Source organism: Haplochromis burtoni, unplaced genomic scaffold, assembly GCF_018398535.1.
Source record: "Haplochromis burtoni strain Fernald_Lab_line unplaced genomic scaffold, NCSU_Asbu1 Contig_6, whole genome shotgun sequence".
In the NCBI taxonomy this organism is placed as follows: domain Eukaryota; kingdom Metazoa; phylum Chordata; class Actinopteri; order Cichliformes; family Cichlidae; genus Haplochromis; species Haplochromis burtoni.
Genome location: NW_024582367.1, coordinates 2,750,614 through 2,777,302, shown reverse-complemented (window position 1 = coordinate 2,777,302; position 26,689 = coordinate 2,750,614). Strand labels below are relative to the sequence as shown.

Below are 26,689 nucleotides of genomic sequence, written 5' to 3'. Positions count from 1 at the left end.
ATATCGGGGGGAGACGGGCATCGCTTGTGACAGGCTAGATTTGAGTAGCTCGCCATGCAACAGATGAGACAGAACTTTTTTGAAAAATATTGTTTATAAATAAATCAACAGGTTATGTGCACAAGAAGAACATGTTGTGTGACTGTTGACAACTATTTGGTAACCAAATTAGCTGTCAGTCAAATACATTAAAAACACAAAAAAAAACCACAAAACAAAGGCATGCATTTATTTCTGCTATGCTATAATCTAATCAGTAGTTCTTGCAGTACAACAGTAACACTATTGTATGTGGAAAACACATCAGCATCTGTTCATCTACGCTGTGTTTCTTTTTCAAGCAGTAAAATGTAAGTGAGGCGGGTAAAAGAGAAGGCATCAGCATAGTAAAGGTGCAAAGAGAGCTTCCAAACAAGTGGCTGGTGGGAGCACTAGCAGCTGGCACAAAAAATGTTTACCCGTGCATTACATTTATGTATTTTCCTCTGCTAAAATCATTCCAAAATACCAGCATCATTAGCTAGCCACTATTTTTAGAAGTAAGATGAGTAAGCAAAGCAGCCAAAACATTAGAAAACATCAAAAACACGCCATGCATGGATAACATACCAAGAGCAGATTCCCAAGCATGTTTTACCCAAAGATAGCAATGCAGAATGGAGAGTATGGGGGAGGGGGATTTTATGTAGACACTGCTGTTGAAATAATTCGTTCATTTATCAGTTGACCCAGCCGTGACATTAAAGACAAATAAGCTATTGTGACTGAGAGACAATCAATTAACTACTGGAACTGGCTCACCGGCCACACACAGTGTGTAAGAGCAGATCCAGTGACTAGTGCACAGCCAACAGACGCTTCCACGGCTCCCATTAGTCAAGTGGGAGTCAGCCAACACCAGGGCAGCAATAAAGACTTAAAAACCTGAGATCAAATGTGGCCTCTGTTATAGTGACTCATATCTCAGGGAATAAAGTTCAAAAGAAGGCTATTATTCTTCACCGTGCTAAAAGAGAAACCAAGTGACATAAATAGTGAATGAGCTAAGCCTAGCACCATTAAGCCCAGTGATGTAACGCAGGGCTAGTAAGATCTACTGTCAAGCTTTGACAGTGGCATTAACATCGTAGACGGAGATGAGACGGGGCTATATGTAGTCATGGGACATCAGGATTACTAAAGCTAACAGTTTGCATTGTGTCTAAAGCCAGATTCAACATTTAGAAAAGTAAACAGGATGTTTAATATCAACTTTTCAGACAATGCTTACATAGTCAGTCCACGTTTTTGGACAATGATGCAATTTTTGTCATTTTGCAACTTTCAGCATTAATTGAAGGCGTTTAACAAAAGTTTTGCATTTACTGTTCTGAAACTACAGCCATTTTTATACACAGCCCCACATTTTCAGAGGCCTAAAACTAACTGGACAACTGACTAACGAGTTTTTACGGCATATTTCACAACTACTTAAGAAGATAAAATGTCTGGAATTTGCCAAACTTCCATTTCATTGCTTTTCACTGAAAACCTCAATATGAGGTCCAAGGTTATGTTGATGCAAGCGAAAGAGGCCATCGTTAAGCGGTAAATCCCAAAATAAACCTACTAAACAATAGTATAAACTTTAGAAGTGGCCAAATCAACAGTCTGGTACATACTTGAAAAGAAGTCTCAGCAACACCAAAAACGCCTGAAAGATCACGGAAAACAAGACAAGTGGACGAAGGAAAACCTCTTTACGCCATCCAGCCAAGTCAAGATCACTCTCGAGGAGGTAGGCTACAAACAAAAGATGATTTAATGAATCGAAATATAGATTGTTGTATACATGGAAGGCCAGATTAGACTTTGTAGTAAACATCTACAGAAGCCTGAAAAGTTCATGAAGAATCTTTGGACTGATGAAACCAGAATGACGGAAACAAGAAGGTAAAAAGCTCATGGCAGACTGATCAGCCTGTGCTTCACAGCGCAAACGGCCGAAAGCATACTGCAAAAGTACCTCAAGAGTTTTTCAAAGCAAAGAAATAGCCAAGGCCGTCAGTGGCCTGGAGCATGCTTTTAAGTTATTAAATACAAAACTGAAAGAAATAAGCAGCAACTGGAGGCGACTGCAGTAAAGACCGAGCAGAGGATCTCACAGGAGGAAATACAGCATTTGTATGTGGTGTCTAGACTTCTGGAAGTCACTGCCCACAATGGAGTTTTATTCAGTAGTCACAATACAAAAAGTTTCAGAATAAAAGCTGAAAGTCGGCACTTTAATCACATCTTGGTTCATTTAAAATCCACTATAGTGGTGTACAGCAGCAACATTACAAAGTTAATTATGTAATTAATAATAAACAAATTGGGAGCATGCTGCTCGTGCATCAGCTCAGATGGGCATTATAAAAGAGCCCATTATGCTGCAGCCACCACCCTACAACAGCTGCACCCAAAGACAAACACGCTGCTTCGGCAGCCTTATCACAAACAGCAGGCCTACGGGCCCAGCTGCCCGGAGCTCATGTGATCTATCATTAGTCTAATGGGCGGTCAATTAATGTTAACTTGCCAGTAGAGCTCGCTTAGACATACAGCTCATTCTTATAGTTTTCCTTTGTGATTGTTTCTTAATCACTCGAAGATCAGTCGTTGTTTTGTCATGAGTCCACCACAAATTCAATCCATGAATTAAACAGACGATCCAGGGTAGACGTGTTTTCGTCCTTTTACGGGGAGCATCTCACATTCCTGTTTTATGTTACTGTCACCCCTCCCTGCTGCTGAGAAACAGAAACAAGACACAAACAGAAATGCAGCTGGAGGACAAATCAAAAGTATAATATAATTTTTGAAACAGCCCTTATGTTACTTGATTTCATTTGATCACATCAGGTCTACATCAGGTTACAAAGTGGTGCAATGTACAACAAATTAGATTCAGAGATGTCCCTGCTGTCCCTGGCCGAACAGAAGACTGATACAGTGAGATGTTATTAGGTAATTAACCATGAAGCTTTAATAATCGTGCCACTGAAGCTCTGTGAAAGTGCTTATTCTTGCTGACAAAGCAGATCGTGGTAGAGTGTGCTGCCGATTCTTGCTTCTTAATGGTGCATAAAACATTAAATTAGGGCTCCGTGACAACTTAATTTTAACTTAAGCGTTCTCGATTGATTCACTGAAATTATAGAGTGCCATCAACTGACAAGGTCAGTTTGTGTGTATAAATGATTCAAAGAAAACTATAATTAAAAAGAAACCAAATGGGTTATTAAGGTGGGAATGAAATTTCTCAGCACATGTTGTTGCCTTGCAATTTCTCCAGCAGAAATCTCTCTGGCATTAGGGCAATCCAGCTGTCATGGGACGAAAGGCGGGTTTTAATCATTTTCTTTAATCACCAAAAGACAGTGAAAATTTAGGAAACTTCCAAATTTGCATTTGTCTCATAAGACATCAAACATATCCTGGTTTATTATCTGAACCAGGATATGTTTGCTTGATTTGTTTGTAATTCCAAAGGCTAAGGGTGAATTTGCATTATAAGCTTTACCAGTATTAGCTTTTAGGCTGCTGAATGGAGTCTAAAATAACATTTGGAGCTCTGGATTCAGGAGTTTTTGGAAGGACTCTTTACCACTGTGAGATATGGCAATATTTGAGATTTTGGGTCTTTGTTCATGCAAATCAAATTAAATTCAGATCCGGATATCCTTCTTTATCCAGTGAAACAGTGAAACAGTGAAATAGTTCATGCATGTTGCCATGGTGGAGACAGGCAGTGTTAGAATGTTCTTCTTAATAATGCTCAGCTCTTTGATCAAAATTAATGGAATTACCCATCCTCTATTTTCTTCTATCTGCAGGGTCAGAGTCAGGAACACAATGGCAAAAGACTAAAGAAAGTAAATGCGTGTTTGTTTTGTAGGTTGTGCTGTCTTGAGCTTAGTGTGTATTGGTGCGTACAGCATTGATGTCATTTGCAAGGTTTTACCCTGATATTTATATTGCATGTTTTAGTATTGTTGCATGATGTTCTTTTAATCCACTCTGGACTGGGCGGACAATAACAGGCACCTGTTCAGGTGTAGGTGTGCCCAGGAGGCGGACTATTAGCCACCAAACGGACTTGTTGAAAGCCAGCGTGGGAAAAGAAGGACCTGCTGCCTGATCGTGGGGTGCGACGGCCAGACCGGACAGCGTGACGAAGCGACCCAGTCCCAACAGCAAGAAGGGCGACAGTGGGACACAATGCGTGTAATCGACAGCAGGGTAGAGGTGTACCTCTGCCTGCAGATGTGAGCATCGCTTTCCCCACTGCTGTGCGTAGGGTGCAGCTTTGTCACAGGAGGGTCGAAGCGGCCGTGCCGACAACGTTGCTGGCCAGTGTCTGTCTGTTTCAGGGCGGTGCTACGAGGGAGGCCGCGGTGGCAGCAATCGAGAGCCCCACGTGTGGAGTGCGCCTGGGCTGTGCGGCAACGAGGGAGAGACAGGGCCGAGGTAGGAGGTTCTCCTTGGCGTTCTGACTGGCGTGGTCTCTATCTCAGAAGAGGAATTCCTCGCTGGTTTTAAATATAAGGAGCATTTGCACGGGTGTGGCTGGATAGCGGTATCACGGGACTGAGGGGAGAATTTTAGTGTATGAAAAACAATGTTTATTCCTGTCGGCAGGGATTTTAGCACACAGAAAACGTTTTTTATTACATAAGTGTCTTTTGTGTTTGTTAATTCAGTTTTTTTCTTCGTTCTCTGGAATAAATGGTGTGTTTAAGACCTGCTCAGTCTCTGTGCCCCAAACGCTGATTCATCCTGCTTGTATGCTAAAGAACTTTCTGATGGGACATTTAGACCAACCAGCTTTATTGGCCACGTATGGACAAAAGTACTGGGTCACTTACCCACAGACTCTGTGTAGGATCTGCACAGCCACTGAAACCCATGCCATCAAAAACCATGCACTGGGAGCTTTGAGTCATCTTTTACACACAATGCACCTCCGCAATGAGAAGCCCCGCTCTGTAACTTTCCAGTGCTGTGGATCCTAAGCGCATCCGCTTTGCAAGCTCATCAAGGATCATGATTGAGGGAAGAAATTTCACAAACTGACTTGCTGCAATGCTGGCATCAGATTACAGAACCACTCAGAACTGAGATCTTTAGAACAACCCAGTTTTTCACAAACGTTTTCAAAGGCAGACTGCATGGCTAGCTGTTTGATTTTATACTCTTGTTTTCAGGACTGAAAACACGTGAATTCAAGGAATAAGAGGGTTGGACCAATACATATATCCATACAATGTAATTCCCGTCTTAAAACTGTCTTAAAATAGCAACTTATCAGAGGCCTGATAAACATCTGCTTTTTCATTCAAGGACAAAAAAAAGCAGTGGCTTCACTCTGATTGATTCAATAAGTGAGTTTATGGAAATGCCAACTGGCGATGTCACACTTTTTTATATCAAGTCTGTACACGACCCCAAAATACTAGAAGTATATTCGTCAGTATCATTTAATCTAAAAGGTTACGAACCCTGAAGCTTTTACCTTGCAGTATCAGCAACTGGACACCATCTCTAAATAACACAGACTTCAAAGCTCTGCTAGAAGACTTGTTGTGAGGGCCAGCACTGACTACCGTATATCATGTTTCCTTAACCTGTACTTGAGAGTCAAAAACTTTATACATCTGACATGTTAGGAGAGCTTCGTGTTACAGATGAAGTATACAGTACGTTTTCAAGGATGCTGAGAGGCAATAGCTACCTAGGATGGCAATACCCCTGCTTAAGAGGGTTAGGAATTCAAACCAGGCAGCTTCTGCTGAATAAAATATCACACCTGGAGGGGTCCCAGGCTGTTCGAATGCTGAGCTGGTGGCGGGAGCCCGTACGTGAGACACAGCTAGGAGGCATTACGCTAGCTTTTTGATGTCAGTGAGCAAGGGTGGTTGGTGCAAATGGGACACTGGGAGGGTGAGGTGAAAAACAACATTTTTTCCCTCGCATGAGATCCTTATAAACAACAGCAACACCTCAAACAATATATTGATTGGCATAGAGATTCTTAACAAGAGCTACAGCAACAACATTTCAGACATGTCATTTACCACATAAAGGTGCAAAACCACACGGGATTCCTGTTTTGTCTTTTAATGGTCTCGAGCTGTTTGGGAAAGTGTGAGGTGCGATTACGAGCGATGCTGACACCTGATAACACATCTGAAGGGTGGCAGCTTTATGCAAAGGTTTAACTGTAACTCAGGTGCATGCAACGCACCGAAACTATTCTCACAGCTATCGACTAATTTAGTAGCACAGTGTGTTTAAACAGCAACAATGCACCAGTAGTTTTGAAGCAGCCCAAAAGTCAACATCACATTAGGAAGATATCATTTTATTGAATAAAACTGGGGTGTGCTGTGTGTGCCATGCCAATAAAAACATGGCAGCAAGCCATTACTGGCCTTTCCCGCTTGCTCGTAGAAACTGCTTCATGGTTTGAGATGATGCGGTGCATTCAGCGTAGCACCCAAAATAAAAATTTAAGGTGGAGTTTTCCTTGGCATGGCTTAAAGCAAATATGTGTAACTCAGGTCTGTTTGAGCAAGTAAATGAGGCAGGCCTTTGTCTCATCGTTGTCTCTATTATGTTTGCACAATTCTTATTTTGCATCCTCAGACTTCTTTTGAAAGAATTAAATATTTAAGCTTCTGTGGATATGCAGCAGTAGCGTGAATGAATGATAGAAAAGAAACACGTTAAGGCACAATTATTAAAAAATTGCCAGCAGCAACATGGCATTTTTCGCTTTCTTTCCTCCACAGATGAAAGACTAAAATCCAGTACCTGTATTGGCAGCCAGTTCTTTTCATCAGCTGCATGGGGATAAAGTTATAAACCAATTATGTACCAACATATTTGGATATAGCCTCACTGTTTGGCGTGACGTGTTTTTTTAAACATGTGGAAAGATTGACTTGGACAGTTTTTACCTTTCCTGTGTAATTGGGCTGTAAAGCAAACGCATGCTCTTTGATCTCATTGAAGTTTCAGCTGGCGCTTTGAATGTAGCACCCCTACGGGGATGTCTTTTACTGAGTGTTTGAACACGAAATGTATTATTTGTGAAGCTGATATAATGATGGCAGCATCCTCTTGGTGCCTCTACTGGCAAAGCAACGGCATGCAACCCATTACCTAATGCAGGATTTGAAAATAAAAGTCAAACTGTGACTCTATTCAACTATTTACGAAGAACGTCTCTGCCAAAATCTGCTCTATACACTCTAATCCCTTCAACAAAGAATATTTAGGACATGAGCGGATATACTAAGAGTGCAGCTGCCATGATAAAAATCCTGGCAAGTTACAAATACAAAAAACCCCAAAATAATATTTTAAGTGCAATTCCATGAAAAGCTATAAGGTTCTGTAGATCCATGGTGATCAATGCACGATGCAGTTGTTTGAATTATTTATATCGGCACCATAAAAACCAACAGAAGGCAAAGACTTAAACCCGTGCACTGCGACTCATAATCATAGACCTTAAGGCTCTTCTGCAACTAAACAAGCAGTCCAAATAGATAACCTAGATAGTGCACTACAATTCCTCATCTGTCGCACTCAAACGCACGCCATGCACACTTGCACGAGTGAGCGCAGGAGACAGACTGGCTACACTGCCTCCCCTGTGCTGCTAACTAACAGAACCAGACATGCATGGCCGACGTCAGATGGGAAACATTAAAATAACATGGGACCTTAGGGGACCGGGAAAGAGGATTGGAGCCATCCTGCTTCTCTTTGCTAACAGTCCCTCTGCAACGGTGAAAGAACACGTGTGTGTGTCCCCTCCCTGACCTCGGTATGCTACAGCTAATTGCATTGAATACAGCTATATAATTACCTTGCTCAATCGTCAGAGAACCCGTGGGTTATCTTCATTAACTGTCACGCTGCCAGTTTTTTGGTGAATGAGCACATATCATTATTGTGCCTGTGTTTAAGTAATTGCACTCTAAATGAGCGCCGCACAAGGTTGTTCTGTGCTGGTGAACATCCGAGACACCCAATCACCTCACGGACCTGCGGGATAATTAATATGAGCTTGCTTGGTGCACTTGGCTTTGATTGTTTTTAAAAAAACATCTCATATATACTCGTACGCTCAAGTGATGGGCTCTCTGTATGCATACTGATGTCGACTTGGTACTTCTTGTTCTCTTCATCTTCTCAGTTTGCATATTTATGCGAACTCTAACAGGATTTTCCAGCAGTAAGTGGAAAGAGCACAAATATGGAAGATTAGATTAGATGTTCTGCTGGTTTTAAGTGCTTCATTATTAAAAGTTTCTGTTTACACGCGCAGCTGTGAGTACATGTGTGCAATGCGTTTGCGAGGCCACCGAGTGGAATATAACAAGCGTATATAAATATGAATGAACTCACGAGAAAGATATCCTGTTGTTGTTGTCCTGCAAAAATTAAAGTAATGGAATTATCTTTTAAGCATATATACCTCACTTCGATGCTTAAAGTATGTAAAATATGAATGATAATGTTTTAAATTAAAGTCAGGGGAATAAGCATTATTTGTAAGAAGCATAAAGAAATATTTTACCCAGTGGTCAATAATTGCTTAGCATATAGATTAATCTTTAAAAAAAGCAACCAAAAAAAAATCTATTTTTTATTAATGTGAGTAACAATGGAATAATAATGCCATCAAAAAATTACATGACAGTCCTGGTTTTTGCAAATTTTCTTGAATAGTCTACTTTTTAGTCTAATTTTAATTACTTACTTAATTCCATTAATAGCACTATTTGTAGCATGATTTATAATATTCTTATCACCACCTAATATGTTCACAGCCATCTCCTAAGGACTTATAAGTTCATCCATCCATCCGTTCATCTATTCTCTTCTGGTTATCCTAAGGACTTATTAGCGCCCTATGTCTAAAAGACAGATTGTAGCTTCTGTAACTTGCCTTAAATCTGCATTCTTCTTAATGACTAGCAAGAGAGACTCCCCTAGTTGCAAAGATATGTATATTTATATGCATAGAAAACTATAGGAGCATTTAAACTCAGGATATTTTGTTGTTTTAAAGCTCCTGACTTGAGTATTGTCAGTTTGACTCCAACTCATACCTATGTGCAGCTGTAATAGCGCTAAGAGCCCAATAAAACTCTGTGCTCAAATACAAATTCCTCACATGCTACAAATCAAAAGATCACAATATCTTGTTGTTGTTTGTCTTTTTGTCCGAACCCACCCACAGTCTTTAAGTGTTTACTTTTATAATGCTGCTGCTGTTGCTGTGATAGGCATGAGCAACCATTTGTACAAACTTTTATTCCTTTGTTCATACTAATGATTATTTTCCAAAGCAGAAGGGCCACTCAGTATCAGTGTGGCACTGACACTTTAACACCAAGCAAAGATAAGGATGTGTATCCTGAATGGCCCCTCGGGGACTGCAGCAGACAAGCTGTTTTAACTGGAGCAGGGTCTGTTGGAAAACTACCAGTCTCTTTTAACTGACAGAGGGAGTAGAAGCACAGACACTCAGATTTATTTTTCTTATATAAACTGGTTTAACATCACTGGTTCTTCACTATTTGCTCCTATTACACAACATAGCTGGTGTGCAGAAACAATGTGATTGTGTCTGTATGTACCAGCCCCAGTTAACCGAAACCCCCTGCTGTGCCCGAGGCTGTAGGTGTTAGTTTACTGCTGGTCCTGATCCAAGGTGTCCGTATATGCAACCAAAGACCATCAGAAGCTGTAAAGTGAGAAATCGACACTTATTTACTAATATTCTTATTAAGTGTGTGATGCAAAGTAGATGCAGAAAATTAGGCACCAACAGCCAGAGAGACAGAAAAAAAAGCAAATGATAAGGAACAAGTATCCAGACTGGATTCTGTCTTTTGAGCCATTAAACCAAAGCCATTAAATCAATTTCCTCTAATCTGGACAGGGCCATCCCAGGGCAGGAAATGCCAGCCAGTAAGCTTCTTGAGGGAAAAGCAGCCATTGTGCCTGCAAACAGAGCATAAACTGAAGATCTGATTTAATAAAAAGACCCTTTTCTCTGCTGGGGAAGGTGCCTGATCTCATGTTTCATTCTTTTGTTCACTTCAGCTCTCTCCATCGCTCTGCTTCTTTAGCCACACTGTCCCTTACAAGAGACAAGCACACCAGACACCACATTACTAACACGTGTGCCTTCCAAATTAATACAACTGTTATGTATATACACAGTTATGCATATGAATCTATAGCCAAGGGACAGGATTACTGGTACCAGGGGTTCTCTAGGTTTCTTTCTGTTGCCTGAATTCTTTTGACCAATTACAGGCTTTGGTTGCATGCAGGTAAACAGAACCTGTGCAGAGGAAAAAGGACAGCATGCAATTTGAAGCTGTCAGCTATCATTTAAAACAATTTAGCTTCTTATGATCTTTTTAAAAAAAAAGTGTATGTGCATTGTAGCTTATTAATCAGCAGATGTGACCACCTCTATAAAAGCAAGGTTTTGGCCATTTCCCAGTGAGAAACATTGCGGTGTTGATATAACAACAAATTCGCCCTAAGGTCAGACTGTGCAATTCTCAGAGAAATCTTGAACTCAACAGGTCTCAGTCAGCATGCTAAATGTTCAAGTTCATGACAGCAAATTTAAAACAGAGATAAAGTATTGTTTGTTTGGAAGGGTCGGGAAAAAGTTTGAAAAACCAACATGGCAGCAGAGGTTAGGCTTGCAAAGTTGTGTCTGAACAAAGCACAAGACTTCTGCAACAATGTCCTTTGGACAGATGAGACCAAAGTGGAGATGTTGGTTCGAGGACACATCTAAAACCTGCAGGGACACCGACCCTCGTGGACTGAGATTGCCCACCCCTGTTCTACAAGCTACTGAATCATGGGCTGTACTTAGTTTTCCCTACAAGCTCATAGAAACTTTTTTCACATGATGCCACCATCTCACTCATGTGGGTAGCGTTGACATTAGTAGTAAAAAGTCCATGTTAAGAAAACAAAAGTCCTGATATTAACCAGACAATAGTTGAGTCCTGTTCTGTAAAATGCACAGTATGCACAGGCTTGTATACTACTGAAGTTACCACAGTGTCTAAAGCAAAAGAATGCAATGCAAAACCTTGAAGTACACGGTGTGAAAACCATCTTTATGGTTTCAATTTAAAACCTCTTTTCTTGCCACACGGTGACTGGTGTTATATCTGATAATGCATCAGTTTAAACAAACAGGAAGCAGAAAACCATCAGGAAAGTTTTGCTCCGTTTCAGAAATCCGAAGTCTGTTAGAATCAGTACAATGAGATAATAAACATACTCAAGGCGTATCATCATTTTGTCACAATGTAGCAGCGGATCTTTAGCAGTAATTAATCCAACCTGGATTTGTTTCCAGATAATCTGGTCCTCCTTTTGTAAACGGCAGTGTTAATGTAATTTCAGAGATGTTGCGCAGTAATGCCTATTTCTCCCCAGGGTAGGAATTTCTCGCAGACTCGTTTTCGAGCTCTTATATCATGTATCCTCCTGATGTCTACTTTACACTTCCTTTTTTTGGAAAAGAATTCACTCTGGCTTTTGTTACAGTCTGGCTGCACAATGCAAATGCCTCATTGTGCAGCACCTGCAGTGATAGTATGTGTCTATGGGAGCAGGAAGAATATTGGCTCTAGTCAGTCAACCGTTTCTCAGGATAGGAGCATGTTGGATTGCATGCAGTGTCTTTTGTGTCTTTGCATGTGTGTGTATGTCCGTCGGGGATCTGCCTTTATCTTGGGCTGGTCCATTAGCTGACAACAGAAGTGTGGAGAGAACATTACCAGAGAGACATTTGTTCTGTGTCTGACAAGACCCAGCTGTAAAAGATGAGACTATTTTACACCAGCGGCCTCCTCAGATAAGATTCTGCCTTTTCCTTTTCTTTCTGTTAGCTCACATTTTCCTGGAACAAGCCTTTTAACATTACTAACTGGTGCAAAAGTATCTCTGTCATGTTGTGGAATTGTATCTGCAAATCCAAGAATCACATTAAATGACCTGCAGAGGTTGCACTCTGGCTTCAAATGGCTCGTTTTCTTCCCGTCCCCATCTGCAACCCTTTCAGTTCCCGTGTTGCCACAACAACACGTGTTCCAAGCCACAACTTCCGGGTGAATCGGTGAGCCGATTGGCTGAAAGCAGTACATACCCACGACACGCCTACTCTGAAATTCTTGCTTAGGTTTCTGGCACTGGTTTCTGGCCCTTTCTGCCCAGGCAATTGGAGGTTTGCATCAGTGTTACGTGACTGTGCACACACCCACCCACACACACAAATACACTCACAGACACACACACCCACAAAAAACCCCCCAAAAAAACAGGACACACGAGTGCTAAAGTCAGCACATTGGAAAACGTCAGACCTGGGCTCTGCTCCGGAGGACAGCTGCCAAAAGTGACTGGCTGTGTCAAAACACATCGCTCACACCTACACACTGTTTGTTGTTATTCCGCTGCTGTTTCATTGATAGAGTCTCAGTAGAATACGGCACGAGACGAGGTGCTAAATGCAGTAACACTCCAGGGAGAGGAGAGTCACCATGATTCAAAAATGGGCACAACAACGCGCTATTTCTAGGCATGAAGAGGAGGAAATTAAAAGTCAGAGTTCACACACCGCAGACATATCTCTAAGCCTCAATGTGGCGCATTTTCATCATTTCTGCAGCTTTACCACGAGCCTGCCCTTTAAACCACACTCAGCCCACAGTGAGAACCTCATCGCAGACCACCTATAAGATGTATTTTCTATCTACACACAGCTTAGCCACTGATGTATGACTGTGCACATATGCTTAAATGACAGTAAAACAAAGATTTCCTTATGATCTACTAAAACTGGAAGATTGGTGCGGTTCAGGGACAGATTCCGACCTGTTCCGTTTAACTGTCGTCTATAGAGAACAAATTGAATTACGGAAAAGTAAAAGTGCAGTTTTATAAGATGAGCAAACACAAGGATGTAACAGCATATGGCTCCGATAGGGGAAATTCCAGCTTTGCCCTTCTGCTTGGCTACATTAGAGAACCGCAACTACATAAATCCTGGAGCTGAAGCCAAGAAAAATCAATAAAACTTATATTAAATGACAAAAACCTGACATAAAATATTTATTTTAAATCTTACATTTATTTCTGGGCACATGGCTTTTACTAGGAGTCTGCTTGTGATGCAGAATACAAGAGCTAGACATGCAGCTCAGCTGATTTGTTTCCTGCGTGTTTTAGAGTCAGTTACAGGCTGAAGGCTCATAATGCCTTTCCGAGCGTGAGCTGCTCCAGAGCAGTGAGAGAGAGCACACAGGCAGCAGAAAGCAGCCATACGGGCAGCACGGTGGCAAGGCAGTCATTGATCATAGTGATTAACAGAGGGGAAATGTGCCTCATTTTTCCTGCAGAAGGAACACGAAGGAGAGAGGAGGGCAGGAAAAAGAAAAAGGGCAGATGTGAGGGGAAAACATAAAAGCCTGAATGAAAAGGAGGAGATATGAGAAAGTTAGAGGAGAAGTTCGGTAGGTTACACTGGGGAGATGAGGCAAAATGCTGCTGATAATCTTATTACCTCCAGATAATTAGGCATTCAGTTTAAATACTGCTAATGACTCTGCTTCCTTCCACACACAAACTTGACTTTCCAGCCCAGGTATACTGATGCTCGTCTGAATATATTTTACAGTCTAATTTTTGATTTCCAAATATTTGAAATAATGATACACTACTTGACCGTATTTTTAAAGTTAAGATTATTTCTAACCAGCTAACCCCAGTTTTTCCTGTCTGGTCTGGTTCATTACAGTTAAGGTCAGGTTTCTGCTCTTGACAGAACTCAGTGCCATTCAGTTGTTTTGAATCTCGAGTCGCAGGGTTGCGCAAACTCCAACTCCACTGTCATGGACTGCATCTAGCAAGGGGTGGTCACTGTTTCACGCTATGAGTCGATGGACCAGCAGGTTTCACTCTGCTGAGATTACCAATCCTTCCAAGAAAGCAAGTACGAGCAAGTCTGAGGCGGTTGAGCTGATGGATGGTAGAATATATCAGATATTGTTATCTATGAACAAAGAAAGCATTTAAAAATCCCCTCTCAAGCCCAGACGAGTATATACAAAAACCCCTGCTTCATGAAAAACACGATACAATCTCATTCTGTGGGAAATACTGAGAATGAAAGTGTGTACAAAAATAATTAAAGCTGCCATACTTTACACCACATCACAAAAAACACCCAAGACTTTCACGGCAGATAACCGCTGAGTCACGGCTCAAGGATCAATAGGGAGAACCAGGTTTTATTACTGCAGGAATTAGCAAAATGAACTTTTGCTCATTTTTAAATGCAAAACCTCCCCATCCAAAACTATGAATGTTTTGGATGGGGTTTTGTGGCAGCGCAAACCAATAGTTTGAAGCAAAAAGCTCCAGACTGATGAAATTTTATGTCTCAAGGTCACTTCTTACCCATTTCTAATTTTAGTTTTATATCTCATGAGCAGCCAAGGCTCCTCTGATGCCAAGCATGAAAAAAAGAGTGAGCCAAAAAGATCCCAAGGCCAAGCGACTTGCTCCTTAAAACCAGTCTCTTGGGTTTGGTGTTTGTGTGTCTGTCTGCGTAATTGAGGTAATTAGCTGATCTAACAGACTGACAGTGGACCGGACTCCTGCTGTGGGTGGGCTCTAATTATCTAAGTTATGAGGTTATGTGATTTAAATGCTTGAATGAATGCGTTACTCTGCAAATGCACAGCAGGACGTGACGGCCAGTGTGCACTAATCCCGGGAATCTTAAATGGAAATGCTGTAATAACAAAAAATTAATTGAATCCAGCATCCTCTTTAACAAAGTCCTCAAATCATTACATCTTTTCACCGTCGCTGTACCAAGGCACCTGTTTATCTTCCATCCATCTAAGTTTCTGTTTCATTTTAACTTGACAGTTTTACTGTTGAATAAAGGATTTATGCCACACCGTGAGTTATATGATGTCACTGAAAGTTCTATTCAAACCATAAAACACCTTTAATAGAAAACTTTACCAAAAATTCACATTGACAAACTGTTTCCTCGGAAATTCCAGCATAACTTAAAATAAAGTTGTGCCAGAACCGATACTGTGAAGTTGCACAACATGAATTTGTAATGCCTGGCAATAAGCAGAAGCAAAAATATAATCTTCTGTGGGAAAATAACAAACGCTATGATGTAATCGCTTTTTAAAACCCTCCCTTGTCTACGTGTATGCCCTATTCTCATAAACTCCTGTGTTATTTTCCCAGAAAAATCAAACTGTGACAGTGACACCCGAACTAAAGTGAGAATTTTTTTGAGGTGACGTCACAATAGAGACTACACGAGCATGCTGATGGCTATTTTTCTGGCTATTATCTAACAAAGACTGGACATAATCATCACAGTCTATAACTTGGCGTTGAAAGAAGCCACATTTTTTAACCATGGGATCCAAGTTCACACTTGAATATACTCGTCATGTGGGAATTGACCAGATGCAGGCCTGCAGACCAAACCAGGCCCCAACTGCTAGTTAAAGAAACCAGGCTCTAACTTATATAACCGTCCCAGAACAGGAATAAAGTTCTACCTCCCACTGGATCCCAGCCTGCAGGATAAAAGTCCTTCCTCAGCATGTTTCATCTGCCCCGTAGCCGCCACATCCCACATCCTTCTGATGACATTTACGATCTGATTGATGGGACAATGTCCAGGGCTGCCGCTCGCGTTAAGGCGCGGTCGTTTGATCAGCAAAGGCCCACCCTGTACGTGCTCGGAAATCAAAAGCTGTGGGCCAAGGCCAGATAAAATGCTGCATGCGCAGAGGAAAAATACATGTTGACACGTCTGAAAAAAACAGGAGAAAGACCTCTGACACGCTTTGGAAGCGCTGCAAGGATTTCTTTATGCTGTAGCCACGAGTGTGTGTTTTTGAACACATAATATTTGTTCATGGCGATAAAGATGCCGTTTGGGATGAAACACAGTGTGTGAGTGTTTACGTTCCGTCACAGATGAAGCCCTAAGATGTTCGAATAGTAGAGGGAACACACACCAAGCACACGCTAAAACACTTAAACATAAGCACATTTAGCAGGGTGCAAAAATAAACAGACATAATACAAACTAGGGGTGGGGGAAAAAAATCGATACTGTGTAGTATCGTGATATTTTGTTTGCTAATATTGTATCGATACAGGGACAGCAGAAATCGATATTTTGTTACAAAAGAAGTTTTTGTGGACTGGAACTCTGACTTCAGAGCATGTTGATCCTTTTTCTGAGCAAGAATCCTGACATTCCTTCACTGTCCAAATGTGTTTAACTTTTTTTGGCAGCAATAAACATGACAGTTTACTTATTTTAATTTAAGAAATGTTTTATTTTAATTAAGTTTAAAACTTTTTTATTTAATGTAAAATTATATTTTGTTTTAATTTACTTTCAAATTCTTCAGTTGCTGAAGGGGCTGCATAGTTTTCATAAATTGCATAGTTCAGAATAGCTATAATTGTACCAGATGGTTGCATTCAGTTAAGTTGGACTAGACTGTAATACAAACCATTCAGTTTGTCAACAATACAACTGACTGAAATGAGAGTGTGAGACTTTAATATTAGATAAAATGAATATTGATAAAGTTTAGCTTTATGTACAGAATCTGAATATCGCAAAATATTAAAAAAAAATTGCAATAATATCGTATCGTGCTTTAAGTATTGTGATAATATCGTATCGTGGGATGTATGGTGATTCCCACCTCTAATACAAACGGTCACTTTCTTGGATCTTCTCCAAGTGCGGCGCTCCTAATAAGCAGGCGGCTGAACGGCATCAGTGTGTTTCTGTTTTTGAAGCCGGACCGCAGAGGGCCTCGTGATGAGGAGCGAAACGAGCTGGCAGATAAGTGGGGAAAGGATGAGGACGAGTCATTACGCTTGACGCCGCCACAGCAGGAGAGACGGAGGGCGATGGGTGGGGGGGCTTGTTTGTTACAGATCATTATGTGATGTGATTGCGCTCAGAGAGTCAAATTTCTGATGACAGCCTGAGCTGCTGACCTCGGACCGATTTTATGTGGGAAAGCAAGGCAAAACAAACAATAATTACTGCACAATGAATTATCAGCGAGGATTCTGGGAGGCAATAAAAGCCGCACTGTGGATCCCACAGTCTAAGCAAAACAACACTCGGCAATTAGTGCAGAGAAAATGCTGTCCTATTAGCGGCAGAGGCCGGTGTTCTTCCTTCCTTCAGTAGTGCTGAGGTATGACGCAGTAGCACACTACTCCGCCACCCTCACAAAAATCTGCATTTTCTGATTGCCAACAAATCCCATAAAAAGAAAGGATCCTGCTAACAACAGTAGGGTCGACGCCTGATGTCTTACTGCTCTGTTCCATGGAGCTCCATCATTAAGCCACACGGGATGACATGTTTGTTAATTATCCCGGACACACAGGCTGTAATTTATTTTGAGTCAATCAGCCTCCTGCACCAATCTTGCATATTAATCTGAACTGAAAACTACCCGACTGCTAATTTTGCATGCGAGGAATACCAGAGTAGAGATAAATGTGCACAATAGGTTAATTGGGGAGGAAAAACTGATGCAGATTTCATAATGCAAACATTTGGAACTGACCAACAACCTATATGCTATACCTATAGGTGTATCCTCACAAACATAGCAATTATAAATCCATCCATCTTCTGTCCCTTCTTCAGGTCACAGGGAGAGCAGACAGCTCTCAGACTTCCCCGTCAACAGTCACCTGCTCCAGCTCATCTCGGGGGACAGTGAGGTGTTCCCAAGCCAACCAAGAGATGAATGCCCTGACCCTAACCTTCTCCCAGTAGTACCCCAGATCACCTGACCTAAGAGGTGCCCAGAAGTCATCCTAGTCAGACGCAGAACCACCTCAACCGCCTCCTTCAAGCAGAGGAGTAGTGGCTCTACTCAGAGTCCCTCCTAAATAATCAAACTTCTCACGGTGTGTTCGCCAAGGGAGCCTCAGGACTCTCTTCACCACAACACACCAGTACAGCGTCTGTATCATCGTGGATGTGAGAGTCTATCGGTTAATCTCACCATAAAGAAGCTTGTAAAGAAGTAGACCTGGTTGCACCTCTGTGTGTATCGCTGACGTGCAGGGGCACCAAGAATGAGGGAGTTGCATGAGATCTGTGGATTTAGCTAATTTCTACTTACTATTTTATTGCTGGTCACGTTGACTGCTCGGCAGGTCAAAGTGACCCTGAAGCCACAGGGCATCGTCCCAGTACTCACAGCAGGTGGCCTGCCACTGATCCACCAATAAATTACTACTGCTTGACAGTTTTCTAAAAGATGGAGGGGTCAGCTATTTTAGGAGATAAATTAACATTTTATTTAAACTTAAATAATATACATTTGTCCTAAATAGTAGGAACTAACAGGCAAGACAAGAGCACCACAGACACGGAAGAGAAGTTAGAAAGTATGGAGACAGACTTTGCTGACAGCAAAAATTAAAGTAAAAGGCCAACTTTATTCATGCTAATTAGGCTATGCAAACGTCCTGACTGAGGCCATTTATTGTCCAGATTTCAGCACCAGCAGCACAGAAAGCAGCCAACACACACATAAAATGTTTAACCTTGAGCTCAGCTTGATTTATATATACACAGTGTATCGACAGGATGCCAGACCAAAGGTACCACTGCTAGTGGCTAACATAACAGATCATTAATGCCAACTGTGTGTAGAAATAGATGGTAACCCCTCCTCCCAAGTAAAAAAAAAAAAAAGCATCTAAAAGTAGCGGTGCGGCCAGAGAGATGACATCCACAAACACATATCAAAATGCCACAGGGAAAATGAATGAGTCTGGTCTTCGAGCACCACATAATCAGGCCTCGCTTGTGTATGACAACTGCAAATAACCATGTTCACTCGAAAACACGAGCAGCATCGGCAAAGTGCAGCGGTCGCAAATGTGTACCTTCTGCGCTAATGTATTCGATCTCTCATTTAGCAAACGTCTGTCAGGGTATGAAAAAAAAAGAGCTCAGTTTAGGTACTGCTGGCATGCAGGCTGACCGCACAGAACAAACTATCCCTGCCCGGACGCACTCTGTTTGCCAGGAAACCATTGCCCCCCTGAGCCACTAGCAAATAGCCTCTGAGCAGAGGGGGTTTCCAGTAATCAATGAGCTGTGGACAGGGTGGCAGCAGACAGCTAGTTAGTCCAGCTGACAGATACCCACAGACACTTCCAGAGATGTAGCCAATGTCGGTTGTCTGCATGTGGTTTTTGGAGGTTTGAGAATTGATGTTCAAAGACAACAGCAAAAACAGCACAGTGATAATACTAGCAGTAATCTATCATGCCTGTCTTTAGATGGGTACCTCAGAGATTTGTGGCTGCCAGCTTCTTGGAGTCCATGTTTAAGTCATAATGTGTAATTAATTGTTCATTTTAAACTGACTTAGTCGTAAGCTTTGTTTCGTAGTAGTTCTCAAACATCCACGTGACTTCAGCTTGATTTCTGTGCATCGGCTCACTGTTCATTCTACCGTTTTGGCCGTACCGGATGTATTTAACACATCTGGATCTAACTGAGAAACTTGGACACCACTAAGTCATGATTTATCCACATATCTTCCCATTATTTAACATCTAAGTCTTGTCTTGTCTCTGGCTCCTAAACATTACAGATGTAGATTTAAAAAGTGACCAAGGTTTTTTCCTTCATGGCTGCTCAGCTTTGAAGCAACATGCCTGAGGAGTGACGGTTCATTGAACACATTTGTAGACACAAGCTTCTACTATTTTTGTTGTCATTTGTGGTACTGTACTGGCATTTATTCATTTTGACATTTTCCATTTTGGAGAGATGACTTTTGAGATAATTTCCCTTCAAGGCCACAAATACGTCACAAATACCCCTTTCTTCTTATCACAACAGAAGAACGAGATAAGCCACAAAAGTTGAGAAGGATTCTTATTTACTCTGTCAATGAATGTGTTTGTGTCTATGCCTCACACACACACAGATCTGCTCAGACATCTACATCTGTGTGGGTGACAGACAGACACAGGACTGGTGGCTTTTAACTGCCATTACTGAGTAAGTAAGCCATCAGTGTGTGAAAAATAGGCCAGAGAGAAGAGTGGCAGTGACACTATGTGCAGCAATCTCAACACTTCTGCTGTGAGTGAAAGTAACGAGGAAAGAAAGCGAGCACTACAGCACTAAACTATTACTCTGGTCGCTGCTTAAAAACAAATAAAACTTCTATAGGCACCTGTTCAAATACCGGCACATGTATTCTTTCATGTATAAACAGCTCAGACTAAATGGGAATAATGAGAGTCTCTTTCCAGAATCCCTCAGGCAAACAGATTTTACCTCGAGCCAGTCGTAGCTGTCATACTTTCCGAAAACAAATTTCACTGAACCTGCTAATGTGGCCATTAAAGTCAAGTCAAGCCTGTGTGTGTGTGTGTGTGTGTGTGTGTGTGTGTGTGTGTGTGTGTGTGTGTGTGTATCAGTACATCAGTCATCACTAATTTTCTTCAACTGAAATGGGAAAACAGGTACATCGGAAAATCAGTTTGTTTCTATTCCTGTAAAGAATTCTTGGCAAACAAGTTCCCAAGAACATTTCATCTTTCAATCAGGCATGACCAAGACGAAAGAGCCTTTAACGGCAAGGAAGTCCCCTCTGGAGTTTTTAACAGCAATTAGAGTTTTTAAAAAGTCTATATGTAACATGGAAAGGGCTGTACCTGAAATAGTGCTTCGGTGCCTTTTCATATTCGCTCAACAAGTCTCTGGAGTTTTGCTGGAGTGAGAGAACAAAAAATCTTCATCAAGATATTTACTCATATGAGGGTGGTGTACAAAAGCACTGTCTAACATCATCTAATAGGTTCATTTAGATTTTATCCTCATCAAACTTTCTTTTCATGCTGGAAGTGAGAAACATCCTGGACATAACAAGATGCGTTTCATTATATAAAGAAAACACGAGACCTCATCCATACGGGCCTGGAGGCCGGTTGGCAAGCCAATGTGTACTCCCAACAGATTGGCGAGTGGCTGTTGGAGTTTGCTGAAAGCTGGTAGGTAAAATCAGTCACAAAGAGGGTTCTGCACCAAAAACCTCCTTGTGATTGCTTTGTCCGCTGGTAGGTACAACAGCAGCTTATAGTTTGCATGGACTATGGCAACTTGTCTACAAACACTCAATGTTGGCTTAGAAAGTAAATGTTGGGCCTTCCACTTCAGCATGTTTCAGAAAGTGCGACAAACAGCGCCCACAAACAGTCCAGTTTGTGTCGCATCTTTCAGTGTCTTGTGAAGAAATCTTGACAAACAAGATGCAGAAAATTGGCAACAACTGTGTGCTTAACCATAAAAATCTGCTGACAACCAAAGCAATCACAAGATTCTCGGTACAGCACGTGGTACCCAGTTGTGACCACACTCTAGGGAAGCAGTGATTGCCAAAGTGCTGCCAATCAGTGTCACATGTCAATCACTGCGGTCTTCTTGAATGCCATTATGCCAATGGTTCGCTACACTTTTTGACTTGGTAATTTGTTTCATTGCCACCAACTGTATGTTTCTACCTTATCAATGAAGCCATGCAGAACTCATAAAAAAAAGTACTAGAACACATTTGCCAATAGATAAACAAAGATTACAAAGACTACAATTAGTGAGCAGCAAAGATACAGTACTGCTAAAGAAGGCATGAATCACATGAATCCACTTAAATACCATGTGGCCAGTGAACTGTTCACTACTCTTGTATATGTATCAGCAGCTGACTCAGTGTGACAAGTATGTGGGCTGACAGACTGTCACAGGAAATCAAGACATGATATTGAAATCTATTGGAAAGCATTCAGAAACATTTTTTTAAGAGGTTATTGTTTTGTGGGCAGCATAATGCTAAGAATTCATGCTGAACCTGGATTGTGACTGAACCCTAATACCTAAAAAACATAAATATTAAATCAAACAAACAAAAGAAAACCACTGAATTCTGATGATGAATATGATGAATTCAAAGTAGGATCAGTCTTGGTTGAGTGACTTTGCTCGGATTTTGCAGATTACAATTTATTATGAAAAACCACATCTTATTTTTGCAAAACATGGCACTCGCATCAGATCATGCATAAATGTATACATTCAAGACTCAGTTAAACTTGCAACAGCCAGCAACTGTTGCTGAACGCTTGTTAAAAAAAGGCCTGTGCAGATGCATAACAAACAAGCAATTGTTTGAATGAGTATGCAAAGCATCAACTGATAAAACAAACACAGACTTTGACCGTTGACAACATTCAGAAATTTCCTACACATGATAACATTTAGCTCGTGTTTCCATTCATCCGTTTCTGAAGCACTTAACCAATTCAATTCAAGTATGATATTATTGTTATTTAAATATTCACTTTAATTTGACCCAGCACTGTCTCCTATCCAGCGGATATATAACCGACACTTGCACTGCATGCGCACACGCCATCCGTACTCCCAGCGCTGCACATTTTGAAATGATGTTTGGTGTAAGGAGAGGCTACACCGATCGATCGTCACCACTGTGAAGCGAGCTACTGTAAGAGCAAGGAAAGCTTTCTAAAGCTAGCAGAAATGAAAAACACAAGTGGCGCGAGCAGGGAGAAACACTTTGAACTAAACATAGAAAACACACACACACACACACACACACACACACACACACACACACACACACACAGGTATCCCAATGTGTAAAGGATGTGTATTCCATTTTTTTTTTTTTTAACATGCAAAGTATGTCCTGGAGAGCTAACGTGAGTGCAGTGAGCTGTGTTTACAAGTACAAACTCCGCAAATGCAATAGCTCCAAGGGTACTACACAACTGTGCAAGATTTTGCAACGCCGTGCAAGTAGTGGAATCTGTGCTGCAATCGGGTTTAACTTCTGACATCTGTGGTTACCACGATGCACCACAACTGCATTGTAGTGAAAACGTGTTTTCGTGAGTGGGAACGTACTGCAAGGAGAACAGACAAGATATGCAGAGTGTCCACACTGGTTAAGAGTCGTTGATTATAACGAGGTTCAAGACACTGATGCTTGAGCTTAGGAACAAACTACCAAGTCAAATCTATTTGAAGGGCAAAACTGAAACTGAAAACGAAGCAGCGTTGGTAATCTTTCTCAACTTTTGGCTCCTTTACAAAACCAAAACCTACAATCACGTATCGTCTTGCAGTGTCATTACAGCTAATAAGAGTTATAAGAAAATAAGATCTGACTGGAAATCGCCTTTAAGCTTAGTAAGAACTTTAGTAAGAACCGCTTTCAAAAGGTTGAAAATTTGCGAGCGCATATATATCATTCATCAATGTAACTAAAGAGTAAAGAAAATATAACAGGACTAGATGGAGCACAGCTGGATTTTCTTATTTTCAGTTCAGCAGCTGTTCCTCTTTGCTCCAACAGAAACCACTTCCAATAAAAGATGCCATTTTCCAACGTGGAACGCTAACAGACAGATTATACATCACTTTATTTTCCCAATTTCACTCCTGCTGCTGACATGACCGACTCTGGTGCTGCATGCAACACGCTCTACGAAATGTGCATGTACACCACATGTGTGCACGAATGTTTGTGAGTACAGTATGCACTATAGCAGCTATGTCAGCAGCAGTCTTGTAGCAGCAGGTGAGATTTACGAGGTGCTAAGAACGCTTGCCTGTAGCCAAGTGATGGGAGACTGATTCGCCCTCCTCGCCTCCCTGTACCCCTGCCTAACGCTCCCCGATTGCCTCCACTTGAAGACACACAAGCACTTAAAGATACACATTCACGTAAACACATGGCTGCGCTTATACATGGAGTAACCCCACCAGACAAACAAGCACACATAACCCCTGAACCTTAAAGTGTAGCTAAAGCCTTCACTGCCCTCACTCCACTTCTCAAAGACACGCTTCCTGGGGCTAAAAACACCTTCTAAAATGTCCTGCTCACCAATTTTTCTTCCCTGCTGACTAAATCTCTCCTCCTTCACACATATTCTGGAATTACAGCATGCACAGAAATGCAGTACAGTGGGGATCATTATGACAGAAAAGGCTGTCCTGACAGGGGAGCATGTTTTACAACCTGAGGCTTCTACCTTTACTGGATGATATAGAGTACAGGGTTTCATTTTGTATTGCAGCTGCTATATACTCTATAGCTTAGGTGAGCAAGTAAACACATACTCCCATATCCAGGATGCAGAATGTGTATCAGATGGATGGCTGCTTACTGCAGGTTTGCTTTACGCTATAACAAAAATAACTTTTCTTATGACTGATGAAGGTTCGGTTTGACGAGCAAACATACCTTGTATGTTTTTGGATGCCTTTCAAAGAATCGTTTACCTTAATATTTTATTACACATGCCAAACTAATAAACCAAGTGATGAGTCAAATCTGCAGGATTTTCTGAGTCAAATAGGCTTTCAATCCCGGTAATGAACTGATTTGATTCAGGTGTGTTGACCCAGGGTGATATCTAAAACCTGCAGGACACCCCGTCCTGGACACCCCTGGCATACCTGGTTGTTGGACAGTTTAACCAATCTCTCAACCTGAATCACGAACCTTCGAGGATGAGCATCCTGAATGTCAATTATTTACAGCAGTATCATAATCAGTTACAACACAAGTCAATGCTTAAAACAGACTTTTTTTTCCCTTCTACTGGGGCATTGTTTTTGCTCAGGGGTTGAACAGGGGGCCAAATGCAGATGCCTGGTTTTGATTCTAACCCAAGGCCATCTGCTGCTCCATCTCCCTGCTCTACTGTCTCCTCTTCACTAAAATTAAGAAATAGAAGTGAGAAAAGCTCAGAGTATAAAAGAATACTTCTCCTGAGGTGTATATTGATCGCAAAAGCTACCAAACAAAGAGTCAGTCAAATGTTCAATATTCTTTTGTTGTTACAAATGCTCCGACATTACGTGTCCATGCACACTTTCAACCTGTGACTGACACGAGTCCCCATTCGGCTTGCAAACATCTGTCCAAACAACTCCGATGGCTGTTCTGTCTTCTTCTGTCCATGCCGCTATGCATTGCCTCCCTCCTCTGCAGGGACTTAGAGGATTAAACTGCAATTATATGCTTCCCCTTTCTCCCCAGCTGTGCAGAAAGGGGAGAGGAAAGGACGGGAGAGGAAGGGAGACCTTTGACCCAAAACTAATCTTTGAATGACTCAAACAAATTTAAATACAACTGTCAACGTACACAAATCCACCGTACATATTTGCATATTTATAACCTACCAGAACACTGCAACAACTAAACAGATATATTTTTCAGAAACTGTGAACAGAGCAGACATCAATGTCAAATGTCACATCAGTGTCAGACATGAAAAAGCAGGAAGTAGCAAGGATAGGCAGCGATCACTTCCTATATGACATTACCCAACTGCGTGTATAGAAGGTATCAGCTGAGCCATCACCCGACGAGCCTGGCAGTAAGATCAGCTGATTTACTTGGATGATCAATTTATTATTTAGTGTTATTCCAGCCAATAAGACCTTAAAAGATGTGTGACACCTTTGTCAGATATAAATGATCTGCAGCAGATGAATGTACTGCTGCTGATTAATATTTGTAAGACAAAGAATGGAAAATATTTTATAGACATCCCCTCCAGTCAGAAGGAAACTTAAAACTCCCGAGTATTCAGTTCTGTCATTACGACGAGACACGACTCACAGTGAAGGATGATGGCGCAAACGTGATGCAAAACAAGTGTCAAATCATCAGGTGCTTGAGCTTCTTCTTCCTCTGACAGATGAATATGTTTACATAAATCAGTCAGTCTGCACACACTTGTTAATAGTCCAATCCATGACATTAGGTGGCACATTAGTGTTTTTTTTCCCTTTGGTCAAGAAGAACTGGATGAAATATTGAGACGAGAGTTGAAAATTACACGAGCAGCAGACACAGCTTGTCAAGCTAGGAACAAAAGAAACAAAGCTCCAGAATACCAATGAAGTCAGTCCCCTGTTTGGCAGTCTTTAATTAATAAAAGCAATGGTGATCTAAAGAGGTTAGACATTCCAAAAAGAAAACACACACACACATAAATAACAGTCAACGCTCTTTTGCTGTGTACTTTTAAACACTACAGAGCAATCCACAGTGATCCTACTGACATTTCCAAAAATTTAGAGGAATTAAATGCTTGTTTTCCTCTTATTCGGTGGAAGTGGAAGCACAGGAACGCAACATTATCATCAACTCGACATGAAAAACACCGACTGCAGAATCTATTATTTATTTCCAGTCTCTCTTGTATTGCTTTTATTCCCAATCAACCCCTGAGGGAAATATCTGGCTTTCTAGCTTCCAGCCACTCCACTGCGGAAGCCTCCAACTTTGCCTGCTTACTGTCTGTGGATCAGGTAGTGCACAGCGGGTTTCTCGAGAGCTGCAGACATGGTGTGAGAGAAAAACTCGCCATAAAGCTCTGCGGAGCAGAGGAGAGCTGCAGATTTGGGTGATGGTGCTGTGTCATTATGATAATACTGCAT

At 41.4% G+C, this 26,689-nt stretch overlaps 1 protein-coding gene across 3 annotated transcripts in view; it reads right to left on the bottom strand.

The window, feature by feature from the left end:
• The window catches only part of thrab (thyroid hormone receptor alpha b), a 150,502-nt gene that overhangs the window by 62,991 nt on the left and 60,822 nt on the right, over positions 1-26,689 (bottom strand). The window contains exon 4 of one of the 3 annotated variants that reach the window (XM_014335658.2): positions 20,869-20,924. The exons of the other annotated variants lie outside the window; for them this stretch is intronic. The gene's annotated coding sequence lies outside the window, so the exon portion shown is untranslated. The remainder of the gene's footprint in view (positions 1-20,868; positions 20,925-26,689) is intronic. 3 annotated transcript variants of the gene reach the window in all.